This window comes from Myxine glutinosa, chromosome 9 (assembly GCF_964187855.1).
Source record: "Myxine glutinosa chromosome 9, kmMyxGlut1.1, whole genome shotgun sequence".
Taxonomy (NCBI): domain Eukaryota; kingdom Metazoa; phylum Chordata; class Myxini; order Myxiniformes; family Myxinidae; genus Myxine; species Myxine glutinosa.
Window position 1 is genome coordinate 110,174,633 of NC_136269.1, and position 16,407 is coordinate 110,191,039.

The following is a 16,407-nucleotide window of genomic DNA, read 5'->3' on the forward strand; positions in this document are numbered from 1 at the left end:
GTGTTGGCATGTTTGACGTTCTCATTTGAGCAGTTGTCTCAGGATGATGATTCTCAAGTTCGGCTGCTCTGTACTGTAAATTTCCTCGCTGTCTCTTTGTACCCCTGTCCTACATGCAATCCGTACTATAATTCACGGACAGGTGTGTGTTCGCTTGTGTCTGTGCTTGGTTGGCGTGCAACTCCTCGTACAGTTCTGGGCCAATTACATCCACACTTGCTACATAGGATCAGCATGACCCCAATTAGTGCATAGGGGTTTGGGGGGAAGCAAATTCTCCATGTAAATATGTATCAGGTAGTCCAGTGCAGTGAGGTGTTCAAATTACGCAGCGAGAGGTATTTTGAATTACACGTTTCAATAAGGATAATAACATAACTCCCCTCGTAGGGAGCGGGTGCTTCCAGTATATGTAACAAGCCCATCCGTGATCCTTATCCACCAACAGAAAAAGTGCGGCAGCAAATTGTTGTCCCTTAGGTTTTGATTTTTGAAACAAAAACTGATTCCGTACTTGACCTAAATTCATTTCGACCGACTTGGACTCCATCAAATGCAGTTTTCACTTGAAATCATCCAAAAGAAACCGAACAGATAAGTTAGTAGACAATGATGATAATATTGGTATGAAGTATGACCGATTTGTCACCGGGTTTAACAAAATCCAGTTTATAAATAAGCTCAGTCTTGTTAGGCCATCCTGATTGAACAAGGTCTTCATTATTCAATCAGTTATTCTATCAAGAAGACCTCTCAGGGGGCCTCAATTTTACCCATAATTACCATTCATTATTTATGGTATATTTTATTACAGGAAAGTAATTGCACATGCACAGACACAAGGACCTCATCAGCAGATACAAGTGGAACAGCAGATACATAATTAGCAAACAAGGTCTTTCTTTCTTTATAAAGACAATGACGGACCCAATTCAGGTAAAAGACAAAGGCGTTCCATAAAAAATACTCAGCTTCAACATCAAGGCGGCATGATCGAGTCTGGCTGCAAGGAGCCGTGGTAAACCTAGGGTTAATGGGGATTAACAGGTACATCCTCAAATGGATGGAATCATACCTGACATATAAGATTATAGTTGTAGTTGTAGGAGGGGTTCGTCAGGGGAGTATCCTTGGTTCAACGATCTTCAGTTGCTTCATCAGTTACCTTTCCGCATTCATAATTTCAGGTATGGGGCTGTTTGCTGATGATCTCAGTGTAAACATCATTTGTACCACCTTCAATTAATGAAGCAACACATGCCCACTTGGCGGAAAAACCATATAACATCCTGAGCTTGGGCTGAGAAGTGTAAATGGTTAACATTCACACCTGAGAAGTGTAAGGAAATAAGTATCTCCAACAAGAGAGATCCACCGAGTTTAAATGGCATCACCGTCCCAGAGTTGCAATTGTGGGGGTTACCATTAATGAGAAGCTCGACTGGGTCAGCCACATCAACACCATGGCAACAAGAACAGGACAGGAGCTGCGGACTTCTGTAATGAGAGGCTTACCCTTGACCCCAAAAGCTTTCCCACTGCCCACACAAGGCTCAGATGTTCCATGTGATGGAATACTCACGGTCCAAATGTATGAAAGCATTGAAAACAACACTTTACACTTGACCACAGCCACAACAGTTGCTTGCTTAGGCGGCTCACCATAATCTCAAATCAGCATCCACTTCGTCTTTGTCAACTTTGACGTCTTTGTCATTTCGTCAACGTTTTGTGGCTGCAGTGTACGATTTACAGAATTGATTGCAGCAAATTATCTATGCTGCTTGAACAACTGTCTCTGGCCTCACAAAATGTAACATCAATAATCACATGAGCAACACCATTCTGGGAACCACAACACCTTCAAATTCCATAGTCATTCAATACTAACTCAACCAGAGCCATTGCCCGACCCTCTCAGATTTTGCTAAAAAGGTTCACATTGGGTTATTCTGATCTGCTGAGTTTAAGAAAAATGCTAGTCATTCTTTTTTTAATTTCCCCTTTGACCTCTGACCTGGCAAGGGTCAACCCAAAGTGAAAAAAGTGGCCTCGAGCAGAAAAATCACCCTGGGCTCAACTTAGATGCTACAATAGCTAACTCCGAGGGCTAACTGACAATAGCTAACTCAACAATAGCTAACTCAACTTAGATGCGACAATAGCTAACTCCGAGGGCTAACTAGCAATAGCTAACTCAACAATAGCTAACTCAACTTAGATGCTACAATAGCTAACTCCGAGGGCCTTTCACTCACTCACCGCAGGCAGGTTGGTCGTCTTTCTGTCTTCTCCCGACTCCTCTCCGGCCTTGCTCCCCCAGCTCTCTCTGTGCTCTGTCCCCCAAATATTCCTACAGGTCACACAAGATCTGCCTGCAACCCTTTTCTGGTTAAACTGCCAAAATCAAGACTCTCTATTCACCTTCACTCTTTCATTCCTCTTTACACCCGCCTCTGGAACAAACTCCTTCACTCTCTTCAATCCCACTCATCCCTCCAGGTCTTTAAAACAGCTGTTCACCACCATCTCTTAACTTCCCCCATCCAAAACCTTGATCTCTTCTACCCCCACTAATTCACCCCAGATCCACTTTTTTGAAATTCCGATTTCTTTCCTGGAAGTCCTCGCAGTGTCCATGTGTTTTATACCTCACCCACCCCCCACCCCCCTTTCCGTGCCTCCTCCCCCCAAGCCCTCTCCCTCCCACAGATCTCCCGATGTCCCTGCTCTCAAATGTAGTACTTGTGTGCTTCCCTCTCTCTCCCAATCTTGTCTCCCACTCCCTTTATCTTATGTTTCATGTGTCAGTTTGTCTTTTTGTGATTAATGTTAGCTCTTACACGAGCCTCGATCTTGCATACAAATAATAATAATAATAATAATAATAAATAAATAAATAGTGTGTAGCATCTCATTCGACTCGTAATTAATATGTTTTTCGAGGAAAAAAAACCCAGGAACCCTAACTCACTTCTGGCAAGTTGCCAGACAAGGAAGGGGAAAATGACGAGTTTTCTTTCATCTACAGCTCAACCATCTCCTCTGTAGGGGAGGCAGATCCTATAATGTTGGTATTGAAAGAACCTTAGGGAGCAATCTTCCAAATTTTCTGAAACTGTTAACAGGCAGATTGGGAAACGTGCATTTAATGCGCTATTAAATAATTAACTCAACACCTCTTATCCATGTCATCTTCTCCACGGTTATATCAGAATGAGCTGATTCGTTATATGGTCATAGATAGTTTAATTCCAATATGGGCCCATTCAAAAATTATGTAATGCTACTTTTTTAAAGTAATTTGTGTAATGTAATGCTTGAATACCATGCATTTTGACATAGTGTGCGTTCTGACAGGATTTATTAGAATTTTCTGGGTCCCTCATCGTGAATAACACTCGACCCAAACAAAGTCAAAGGAAATCTGATGCAACAAACCCGGGCAGTGTATAATCCGCAGAGGCCTACAGGCCTTATGTGTTAGCCCCACCAGAAAACCAAGATGGCGGCCATATCATGTTGTCTCGGTGCTTTTGGTGGGTGGAGTCAAGCGACAGATGTTGTTGTGGTCCAGTAGCTGCCCGACCAATGGGTGCAAATTTTAAAAATCGACCCCCTAACAATAACCACAACAACAACCATACGGAACTCCTGTAGACATGCGACATGTTGCAGGTAAAATTACCTGCATACCGGTTACGTCCTTTCGCCCATGCATACAGCTTGTAAGCTTGTAAGGGGTTCATGACACCTCAACTCCAAGAAAGTGCCAAATAAAGCATACCCTGTCATTGCGTATTGTAGATCTAACCCCAGAAAATGCAAAATTGAAGAAAGGTTCAGATTATGTGGTACTTTAACCTCACCAAAGTGCCCAATACGCAATGCTTGAATGCATGACAAATGCAACTTCAAAAATCCAAAATCTACGGATTCAAAAATATTTTGCTCGATTCTTGTAGATCTAATCAGAATATATCCAAAATATATGGGTGATTTTTGGAGCCCTTCCAACGTGAGTTATTTTGGCCTAAACTTGGTAAAAACAGCAAAAATTATAATTTCAGAGAGGGATTAATGACCAGTTGGGGTATTTGAAACCAAAAGTGTTTCACAAAATGTGGAAGACTGCTCCCTAAGGTTTTTACAGCAATCCCAACATTTTAGAATCTACATCCCCTACAGGGTGAAGAGTTGGGCTGAAGGTCAAATGAAATTAGCCACTTTCCCCTTCCATGTCTGGCAACTTGCCAAAAGTGAGTTAGGGGCTCCTGATATCGTTTCCTCGAAAGCTCTATTCATTACGAGTCGAACGAGGTGCTACACACGATTGCAGCATCTAAGTTGAGCCCAGGGTGATTTTTCTGGTCAAGGACACTTTGTCACTTTAGTTTGACCTTTGCCAGGTCACAGGTCAAAGGGGAATTAACAGAGAAGTTACGGGAAAAAAATGTCCCTTTTCTATGTCCCTTTTCTGGTTGAGTTGGCATGGAATGGCTCCGTAACAAACTCCCTTGACATCCAGACTTGGACGTGTGTCAGTCTATTGTCACTCCTTCATAATAGCTGGATCAAAATCCTGGAATGCCCTTCCAAGTGCCATCATGGACGAATCATCCCCACAATGATAGCAGCAGCTTACGGAGAACACTCGCCAAGATCTTGTAGGATTAACTTGGGAATTGGACATCGACCAAACGCTGCCTGTATAATAAGCAGTGCAAAACAAGCTCATGCAAAAGTTCACTTTGTCGGGCACAGGAGGCTAAACACAGATGGGGGCAAAGCGAGCGATAAATGAAAGGGCAAATTATATTTGCTACAGATTAAAACAAGTGCATTATAGAGGGTATGATCGTTCGAGCCAAATACATTTAATGGCTTCACATTACTGGTATGTGTCCAGTGAGGAGTGGGAACCCCAGTGTGAGATTTTGTGCATGAATGTTGATACAGACAAAGTGTCAAGTCTCGTGTACTGTCTGCATGTGAATGTGTGCATGGAGATGTAAATTATTTACTGAGCTAGAAAGGCCGGGCTGCCCCCCGTGCGAACCTAGCATTCCCTCATCCTCCCCGGCGCTCCCTCCTTCCTTCGCGATTATGGACTTCTCTCAGTTGTGGATGGAGATATCAATTATTTACTGAGCTTATCTTCCATTTTGATAGGGGTGATGCCCACTTCAGTAGAGTATCTCTGTTCATCCCAAGAATGCCATAAGCCCCACAACCCATAACCCCTCCTAAACTTCAATAATACCTCTGGCTTTGCATTCCTCTCTGCAACTACCTGATGTTCATCCACAGAACAATGATGATTCTCTTGCTGTTAACATGAACCAGTTATTATACTCACCTTTTTCAACTCTCTCTCGCTTCTTCATTATTGGCGAAATAACACCAGTGAAGGCAACTTGCAAAGGCGAGTCTGTCAGTCCGACCAAATCATTGAACTTTTCATCTTAAATCTCTGCAAATAGCACACCTTACTTCCTCGAGGTGAAAATGACAAACTCCCGTCCAACCTTTCATATTACTACTTTGTCGCAATTGGTTCCTCTGATCATGTTTTTGTGAAAGTTCAAATATCTCTGGCTCAGCAATGCAGAGTCTGGAAGTTTGTTCAGGCTGACAGGCAGGACTACAATGTGCCCGCTCTCTCTGGAAGACCCTCCCTCGATGTCCTCCGCATCCAATATTGATTTCCATTTGTGTTGTTCCCTGATCCACTCTCTCTCTAGAAGACCCTCCCTCGATGTCCTCCACATCCAATGTTGACTTCCATTGGTGTTGTTTACTACTCCGCTCTCTCTCTAGAAGACCATCCCTCGATGTCCTCTGCATCCAATGTTGACTTCCATTGGTGTTGTTCACTACTCCGCTAGGGCAGGCCATACTTTTTTTTTTTGTAAATCAATCGAGAGGGGTGTTCATATTACGTATTTTGGTGTGTAGAACACAAATCTGAGGTTTTTAAAAAATTCTGATAACCATAACCTACATCAATTTGCAGTTGATTATTATGAAATTTTTAATTATTTTGCTATTCTTCTGGAAAAAAAGAGACGTTTTTTATTTTGAAGTTAGGGCTTTTATTTTGGTAACTTCCTGTTGGGACGGCAGTTGTAGCCATCTTGTTGCTGAAAGCTCGATGTTGAGGAGGTTGGCAATCCTTATCCATCCGTCTTCTCTTCTCTTCTTATGGCATTGCCAGTAAGTACGTTTTGATTAGGAACCTGAGGAACAAATAGATAATAATTTTAGATGTAAATTACCTTGTTTTATATTATATTTGTTAATTGATTTGTGTACTTACCTATTGCTAGCCTGAGTTACATGTGAGGGAAAATAGTGACCTGTGAAGTGAATATTTTGACGGTTTTCTGTAATACCTGTGTAATACCTTAATATCTGTCTGTAGTGGATACTTACCTGTGTATTATTGTTTTTATTTCAGTGTGAACTACTAAAAATGGCTCAAGTCAGAACAAGGATGAAATCAAGTTCTCATTTAAGTAATCTTGTTGGTACTGGGCAGGAGCTGTTGGTGTCTGAACTGCCAACTGTGAGGGATATCCTGAGGTATGGCATCTACTTGAGGGAGCAAAGTGAAGATGACAGGAGGAACTACCCAGTGGACCAGCTCGTGTCTGACATCCACCCTGGTCTGATTTGTCAGTGGAGCAAAGCTAATGCTCTTTTCAAGCCTCCTGTTATCAATGAAAAGGTGACCATCATGTCCAAGCTCAAGGAGGTCTGGAATCAGGCAGTGAAGTTTTCTCTTGGGAAGGGCAAACTTGATGCCAAAGAGAGGTTCATTGTCAAGTTAGACAAGTTATTTGATATTTTGACTTGCAAGTGTCAGATTACCAGTTGTGAGGGGGGAGGCTGTGAGGCCGGTGAGGGCTGTGTGATCCAAGCCCACATTAACTGTTCCTGCAGCAGAGAGAAAATGATTCATGTGAAAGATCTTGCCTACATCAAGGGACAGAAAGAGAAGGTTGGAAGTAAAGGACCCCACCAAATGGGGAGCCCTGATCTGCCAGAGCACAAGAGACAGGTGAGGACATTGGAAAGGCAGGAAAAGAAAAAGAATGCAGAGAAAAGGAGAAGGAGCAAGGAGGAAAATGCTGCAGCAGCAGAGAAGGCAGCCAGGAAGGATGTTGAGAGATTTTTGTCAGATGGTGATGAGGATCTGGAATTGGAGAGAAGTGGTGCTGAAGATGAGTTTGTCACTGAAGTTGAGCTCTTCCCTAAAACTGACACTGAGCCTGCAGCTTCAGCAAAGGTCCAGAAAAACTATGATGAGATTCCAAACATTGCCCTTGCTAGTGTAAGGTATGGCATAGGGCTGAGGCCAACTGCAGCGATAGCAACTGCAGCTCTGATTGATGCAGGAATCATCACAGAAGAAAATACAAGTAAAGTGATTGATAAGAACAAGGTCAATAGAGCACAGGAGAAGTTGATGACAGAGCTGGGGGAAGAGTTTGATGAGAAGTGCAGGGAGGAGGGGGGGATCTCCTGCATCCTCTTTGATGGGCGGATTGACCTGACCAATGTGATGATGGAAGCTGAGGGCAGTGACCAATCTTTTCCTGCAAAGATCAAGGAAGAACACTATAGTGTTGTTAGTGAGCCTGGTAGCTACTATCTGTTCCACTTTACCCCAGAGAAAGCAACTAAAGAGGAGTCACATGCGGAGCAGATTGCTAAGGTCCTGTTTGCCTGGCTGAAAGAGAGGGGTTTTGATAAGACCTTGTGGGCCATTGGAGGAGACTCAACAAATGTCAACACTGGTGTGAAAGCTGGAATAATGCGGAAGCTGGAGCTGCACCTGGGGAGAAAGCTGGTCTGGTTGGTGTGCAACCTGCACACTGGTGAACTTCCCCTGCGCCATCTCATTGTTCACCTTGATGGCCCTACTCTGTCAGACAACACATTTTCCGGGCCAATAGGAAAACTCCTTGCTTCTGCTACAGACTTGGATATCAATCCAAACTTCACCAAGATCTTTGTTGGCCCTCCACTGATCAAGCTGTCTGACAAGGCCATTGAAGATCTCTCAACTGATCAACACTATGGCTATAAAATTGTCTGTGCAATCAGGGATGGAGTGCTTCCTGCAAGGCTGGCTCTAGTGGAGATTGGACCAGTAAACCACAGCCCCTGGCTCACCACAGCGAACAGACTTCTCAGGCTCTGGGTGTCAAAGCATGGACTGAAAGGAAAGAACCGGAAGAATCTGCAATTCATTGTGGAATTCATCATTGGAGTGTATTATCCATGTTGGTTCAACGTGAAAGTCAAGCACTCCTGGATCGAAGGGCCTAGGCACATCTTGTTTCAGCTGGACTGCCTCAAGTCCCAGAGGAAGGAGGTGCTGGACCATGTGATGCCGACTGTGAGAAGATCTGCTTGGTATGCCCACAGTGAAGCCATCCTCCAAACACTGCTGTGCTTTGAGGATCAGAAGGAGAGGAGTGAGGGGGTGGAGAGAATCCTGGCCATCAGGGGAGAGGGGGACCCAGACACTCAGCTGGGGGTCTCCTCTGTCAGGACCAGAAAGACACCTGACATCAACTGTGATGCTTCCAGCATTGGTAACTTGATCAGCTGGTCAGAAGGTGTGTCAGAGCCACCTCTCACCTGCTCCCTAAGCACCCCGGAGGTGAAGAACTTCATCAACACCCCCATGGAGGTGCTCAACTGGCCTTGCCACACACAAAGCATTGAGAGGGTTGTTAAAATGGTGACTGAGACTTCTGCTAAGTACTTCTCACAGGAAAAGAGGGATGGAGGCATCAGGGCTCAGGAGACCAGCATGAGGCTGATGTCCAAGAATGAGTCAAAGCAGGACTTGTGCAACCTGGTAAAGTTCAAGAAGTAAGGAGATTGATCTTTGTAATTGTAACCAGTGATATACATGCAGTTCACCTGTTAATAAATATGTACATTTGATTTGGCTGTGTCAATATGAATGATTTCCCTTATATCTTTTAATCTATATTATAATAGCCGTAGATGATTCTGTCTGTCTGTCTGTCTATCTGTTGGGTGTCTGTCCGGGGTGTGGCTTACTCGGTTTGCAGAGTAGCTCCACCCATAGCTCCACCCATTCTGGGAGTGGCTATAAACAAATATCCACCATTTTATTAACTCGCATAGCTTTGAGTCCTGTTTTGTAGGCCCGTGGTGTCTTGCTCTCCCCCAGTTTTATTTCAAATCAAATTCGATAAATCATTTCATTTTTCACAGTCGCTAACATAGTTTTAGACTCGGTCGAAAAAAAACGGGAAGAAAATCCGATGAAAGTTGCCGTTTATAGAACGAAATGAATTCTCAAAGGCCTGTAACTTCAAGGCCATTGAGTCTCTCTCACGCCTTTATCTCCAATCTAACTCACCATATGATTTCATTTTTATCGATGGTTTTACTTTTAGACTCGGTGTCAGCAATAATTGAGAACAATCCACACACGCGGGAAAATGCAGAGATATATTTTTTAAAATCGCGTCATGGTGTATCATACACCGCCCAACATGACACCGCCGGCAATGTGTCGATATATATTAAAAATTCGCTTTTGCTTTTCCGTTATGATATATTACTATTTCGTTTGATGATAGTCGTCACAAAAACGTCAACAATGATGCCGACATATATTTCTTCGTTTTTATTTCATTCAACATATTAGCCGGAAGTAAAATATGTTTCAGGAAATTACCGAGAGATATTTCTTCGTTTTTTTTATTAGTTATGTGCGCATACACTTTAAATAGGTTTATTTGAAATCTTTAATTTTCCACAAACATTCCACACACGCGGGAAAATGCAGAGATATATTTTTTAAAATCGCGTCATGGTGTATCATACACCGCCCAACATGACACCGACGGCAATGTGTCGATATCTATTTTAAATTCGATATATCATTTCATTTTTCACAGTCGCTAACATAGTTTTAGACTCGGTTGAAAAAAAACGAGAAGAAAATCCGATGAAAGTTGCCGTTTATAGAACGAAATGAATTCTCAAATGCCTGTAACTTCAAGGCCATTGAGTCTCTCTCACGCCTTTATCTCCAATCTAACTCACCATATGATTTCATTTTTATCGATGGTTTTAGAGTCGGTGTCAGCAATAATTGAGAACATTCCACACACGCGGGAAAATGCAGATATATTTTTTTAAATCGCGTCATGGTGTATCATACACCGCCTAACATGACACCGACGGCAACGTGTCGATACATATTAAAAATTCGATATATCATTTCATTTTTCACAGTCGCTAACATAGTTTTCGACTCGGTTGAAAAAAAACGGGAAGGAAATCCAATGAAAGTTGCCGTTTATAGAACGAAATGAATTCTCAAACGCCTGTAACTTCAACTTCAAGGCCATTGAGTCTCTCTCACGCCTTTATCTCCAATCTAACTCACCATATGATTTCATTTTTATCGATGGTTTTGGACTCGGTGTCAGCAATAATTGAGAACATTCCACACACGCGGGAAAATGCAGAGATATATTTTTAAAAATCGCGTCATGGTGTATCATACACCGCCCAACATGACACCGACGGCAACGTGTCGATATATATTAAAAATTCGCTTTTGCTTTTCCGTTAAGATATATTACTTTTTCGTTTGATGACAGTCGTCACAAAAACGTCAACAATGATGCCGACATATATTTCTTCGTTTTTATTTAATTCAACATTATTAGCCGGAAGTAAAATATGTTTCAGGAAATTACCGAGAGATATTTCTTCGTTTTTTAAAATTAGTTATGTGCGAATACACTTTAAATAGGTTTATTTGAAATCTTTAATTTTCCACAATATAATTTACTTGCCATTTATCATTTGATGATTACGAGACAAATTCCTCTTGAGGATCGTGACAATTCATGCGCTGCGTGGAAACTTCTATTTCCAAAATGAATGAGACGATCGATGAAGAACGCAGACTTGAACAGGATGCAGCAAGAAAACGAATGAGACGGGCGAACGAGTCCATCGACGAACGTCAATGCAAACTTGCGGGGTCACCCGTGGGAATCCCACGGGCATGGATGTGTGTGACATTTCGACATATTGAGTTAGATGCTGCACATTCATTTTTACAAAATGGTTACTGGCAAGTCATCAGATCCAGAAATGGTGTAAAAACCACCGTTTAGAGGCCATTTTTCCCCGCAAAGCGGGGGTTGGCCTTTTCGGGGACCGTGGTAGTTGTTTTTTTGTCCCCTTTTTGAAGCAATGTTTTACGGCCGGATGCCCTTCCTGACGCCAACCCTTTTTGCCGCCTTCAACGACAAACAGGGAATTACCAGTGAACTGGTACTCAATTAGCCGACCTCGGAAGGATGACAGGCTGAGTCAACCCCCCTGGCATTAATTCGGCGATCGACCGAGATTCGAACCCAGGATCCTAAGCCGGCACCCTAGCCGCTAGCCCAACACCAGAAATGGTGTCATGAACACAATTTATTTACGCACAAGCACAAAAGCAAGACGGGCCGATTTCCGATTCCGACGGGCCGATTTGGAGCAAGAAAAAGAACGAGACGGGAGAAAAAGGAGAGAAACGAGACGGGGAAAGCCGATTGGAGAGGCGAGTGAGGCGCGATTGGAGAGGAGTGTGAGGCGCGATTGGAGAGGAGTGTGAGGCACGATTGGAGAGGAGTGTGAGGCGTGATTGGAGAGGAGTGTGAGGCACGATTGGAGAGGAGTGATTGGAGGGGAGTGTGAGGCACGATTGGAGAGGAGTGTGAGGCACGATTGGAGAGGAGTGTGAGGCACGATTGGAGAGGAGTGTGAGGCGCGATTGGAGAGGACTGTGAGGCGCGATTGGAGAGGCGTGTGAAGGATTGGAGAGGAGAGGAGTGTGAGGGATTGGAGAGGTGAGGGATTGGAAAGGAGAGGGATGTGAGGGTTTGGAGAGGAGAGGAGTGCTAGGTGGAGAGAGGAGAGTGTCAGGTGGAGACAGGAGAGTGTCAGGTGGAGACAGGAGAGTGTCAGGTGGAGAGGAGTGAGGGGTCACATATTATGTGAAATAACTAAATTCACACCATTTCTGGATCTGATGACTTGCCAGTAACCATTTTGTAAAAATGAATGTGCAGCATATAACTCAATATGTCGAAATGTCACACACATCCATGCCCGTGGGATTCCCACGGGTGACCCCGCTAGTATCTTATAAAGGGGTTCGAAAGGGTAAAATTGGCAATTTAGAAATACAAATTGATGTAGGTTAGAGTTATCCTATCCAAAAAATAAACTCATATTTGAATTCCTCATAAAAAAACACATAATATAGACACCCCTCATGTTAGGATTTCCTTCAGATTCATTTTGGCACCTGATTATGACCCGCCCTACTACTCCGCTCTCTCTCTAGAAGACCCTCCCTCGATGTCCTCCGCATCCAATGTTGACTTCCATTGGTATTTTTCACTGCTCCGCTCTCTCTCTAGAAGACCATCCCCCGATGTCCTCCACATCCAATGTTGACTTCCATTGGTGTTGTTCACTACTCCACTCTCTCTCTAGAAGACCATCCCTCGATGTCCTCTGCATCCAATGTTGACTTCCATTGGTATTGTTCACTACTCCGCTCTCTCGCTAGAAGACCCTCCCTCGATGTCCTCTGCATCCAATGTTGACTTCCATTGGTGTTGTTCACTACTCCGCTCTCTCTCTAGAAGACCATCCCTCGATGTTCTCCGCATCCAATGTTGACTTCCATTGGTGTTGTTCACTACTCCACTCTCTCTCTAGAAGACCATCCCTCGATGTCCTCTGCATCCAATGTTGACTTCCATTGGTATTGTTCACTACTCCGCTCTCTCGCTAGAAGACCCTCCCTCGATGTCCTCTGCATCCAATGTTGACTTCCATTGGTGTTGTTCACTACTCTGCTCTCTCTCGAGAAGACCATCCCCCGATGTCCTCCGCATCCAATGTTGACTTCCATTGGTGTTGTTCACTACTCCGCTCTCTCTCTAGAAGACCCTCCCTCGATGTCCTCCGCATCCAATGTTGACTTCCATTGGTGTTGTTCACTGCTCCGCTCTCTCTGATGCAGAAAGCTATCACATAAAACTCTGAAGCCGTCGTATCCGCATCCTCATCCTGGTGTACAGTGTTGTAGCAAGCCAGTTGCTATTATGCCACTTGCTTTTTCAACCAGGACAGTGAATCAGGCCCCGGGCAAGAAACCTACATTTTTTCCTCTTAACGCCATATCCATCCATAGAAAAACCAGAAAAAACATCCGGCCAATATCAAGACTGAGCTCTCCAACCTATCTTCTCTGATAAAGATGTCATGATGACTTAAGTCTGTCTCTGGTGTGTGCCCCCACCCTCCACCACCTCCTCCTTCATGATGAAAGACTTCACTACAGATACTGCTCAAGACAGAATGTTTCAACTCAGTAATTAACTCCCAATCTTAGGTACCAAACCTAACACTTTCTGATCCCACCTTACCCTCACTGCCTCTTGGACACTATTTTTACCTCAAAGGAGAGGAAATTCTGACCAGCTGGAGCTCTACCTCTGCGACAGGCCCAGATGGCAACAGCCCCCGTGTATGCAAATTATGCTCTGCAGGTGTTGCTTGTCCTCTGCATGCCCCTTCAAGCTTGTCTTTATCCTTTTGCTGCCTTATGTCTGCTTGGAAGACATAATATCACTGCTATCCAAAAGAAAGGTGCAAACACAGATCGACTCAACGACAGGAAAGAGGTTCATCAACGCTCAACAGTGATGTCATTGCTGACTTCACCCACACTAAAATCAACCACTTCCTGTTCCTGTCTCTCTTTTTTACTCTGATGGAGGATAAAGCCTGAAACATAAGCACCTTGGGATCCTTTATGGCAAATAACACTAACCATTTTACCTCCGCCACCGAAGGTGGATGGAGGTTATGTTTTCAGCCCTGTCTGTCTGTTTGTGAGAAGGATATCTCAAAACGTTGTGGACAGATTCGGACAAAGTTTTGTGGAGAGGTCGGATATGTGACAAGGAGGAAATGATTCGATTTTGGTGAAGATCCGGATCTGGATCCAGGTACTAGAATTTTAAAGCGATTCTTCACCATTGATAGGACCAAAAGCGATACATAGCACGATATCTCAAAAAGTTATGGACAAATTCAGAAGAAACTTGGTGTACAGGTTGGGTGTCTGACAAGGACAAATAGATTAGATTTTGGTGAACATCTGAATATAGATTCGGATATGAGAGCTATTTAATTTTTTAAGTGGTTCTTCACCATTGAGTGATCGGGCCAAAAACGATACATAGCAGGATATCTCAAAAAGTTGTGGACGACTTATGACAAAACGAGGTGGATGCAAAGTTGATTAGGCGACAAGAACAAGCTGATTAGGTGTTGGTTCAGGTCCGGATCCATTCAGATCCGGCCTATTAGTGGGTTACAAAACATAAACAGTTCAGCCTGCTGGAGGTACCCTCTCTACCAAGCGTCATTCTAGTATTGTTATGTTTTTATTCCCTTGTGCCACCAACACAGACTAGTTTTCACCCATCAGCCCAAATTGGGCTAAGGGGTATGTATTGTCGTCACGGGTGTCCGGGCGTCCGTCAACTTTTGGTTTCTGTCAATTTCAAGAACAGTGTGTGTTGGAGTTGAGTAGAGGAAGGTTCCTTTCGAAAATGGGCACGCTGCGATTTTCAATATGCCCGCCACGGCAGCCATCTTGAAATTGGTGTCCACCATGCATGGGCTGAGGGGTTACGCCCGCTTTGCGGTGCTATTTATTTATACTGAAATGACCAACTACATTTTTACATGTGAGAAGGATTACTTCTAGTTGTAAGATGCAAGGTCATGGAATCTACCCTTACATTAAGTCTTTCCTCTAGATCTAGAATGATCGGATCTCTGATTACCAGTTTGGATTTGAGCTCAGACATTCAACTTTGGAAATGCTGCTGTGTCTCTCTCAACAGTTTATGGAAGCCCTGAATGTCCATGGATATATTTTGGATACAACATGGACCTTTGAATCTGTCTGGCACCCACTGTGGTTACAAGCCAAGCTCTCAACCAGGCATCTATATCCACATTCGTTCCTGGCTATTGGATTTCCCACATGTGTACAAACAGTGCATAGATCTTGAAGGTATTTTTTTCATCTTCTCTCTCATTGGAGGCTGAAACTGCTTGGGCCAGTCAAGACATCATCTTGGGCCAGTATTATTCCTCATAACCATAAATAACCTCTTTGACATCCTATAAAAGTATTTTACACTTTGCATATGACTTCATATGACGTATGGTACCTCATTGCAGCAAAAACAGGCAGCAGCTACATTTATTTCAGCACACCTGGAAGCGATCAAATATTTATCCATCAGACAGATGGAACATATTGTATGTCATTCAACCCAGGAACCATGTCACATATGTACCTCGTCACTCCAGAAAGATCATCGAGCAAACCAACCGATTTCTTTGATCAGAATTGAGATAAAATAACAAATCTGAGGTGGATCATAGAAAAGGAAAAGGAATATCAAAAGAAGGTGTATGTCTGTTTTATAGATTAGCGACAGGGATACCTGGCATTGCTTGGGGAAGCACTCATTACATCTGCCAGCCTTGTCACCACCTGCCAGTCAGTTTTGCCAGGCTTTGCCATTGCCAGCCATTCCATCTACAGTGCCATTTATTGCTCACCTATTGCCACCTGCTGTCATAATTTTTTCATGGGAAATAAAGGCCAAATAATCAGTTTGAAGGACACAAGGGCCATTGTGTCAAGGCCACATGGGCCGATTTTCATTTATTGATTGGGCCACAAGGGCAATTCTTTTCTGGGCCACATGGGCCGAAGAGTAACCAATTGTTGAGAGGCCACTTGGATCCATTTGTGCAATTTTTGTGGGCCCTGCAGGACAAGAAAAACTCTAGTTGCGGAGAGGCCGTTTGGGCCAGGGGAACCCGGTGCCGGAAGGCCTGTATCGATTTGCTTCCTCACCACACCACTGTATGTACCTTTCTATTCTTCATCACACCCACCACAAGCCTAGATTGTATCAACAAAAAAGATCTGGTAATTTTCCATTTTGGTAATTTTTTTCAAGATAGGGAATTAGCTCCCCGGATCATCAACAAACATGTTGTACTGCTAAATACATCAACAAACATGTTGTAACCTTGATCTTTTCTACCCCCGGTAATTCACCCCAGAGTCCTTGCAGTGTTCATATGTTTTAATCCTCTCCCACCTCCCCCCAAGTCCTCCCGATGTCCCTGCTCTCAAATGTTGTGTTTGTGTCCTTCCCCCTCTCTTTTGTGTCCTTCCCCCTCTCTCCCCATCTTGTCTACCGCTCCCCTTGTTTTTTGTGTTTTGTGTGT

At 43.6% G+C, this 16,407-nt stretch overlaps 1 protein-coding gene across 3 annotated transcripts in view; it reads right to left on the reverse strand.

The window, feature by feature from the left end:
- Window positions 1–16,407, reverse strand: part of DLG2 (discs large MAGUK scaffold protein 2) — a 467,276-nt gene that overhangs the window by 266,479 nt on the left and 184,390 nt on the right. The window lies entirely within an intron of this gene.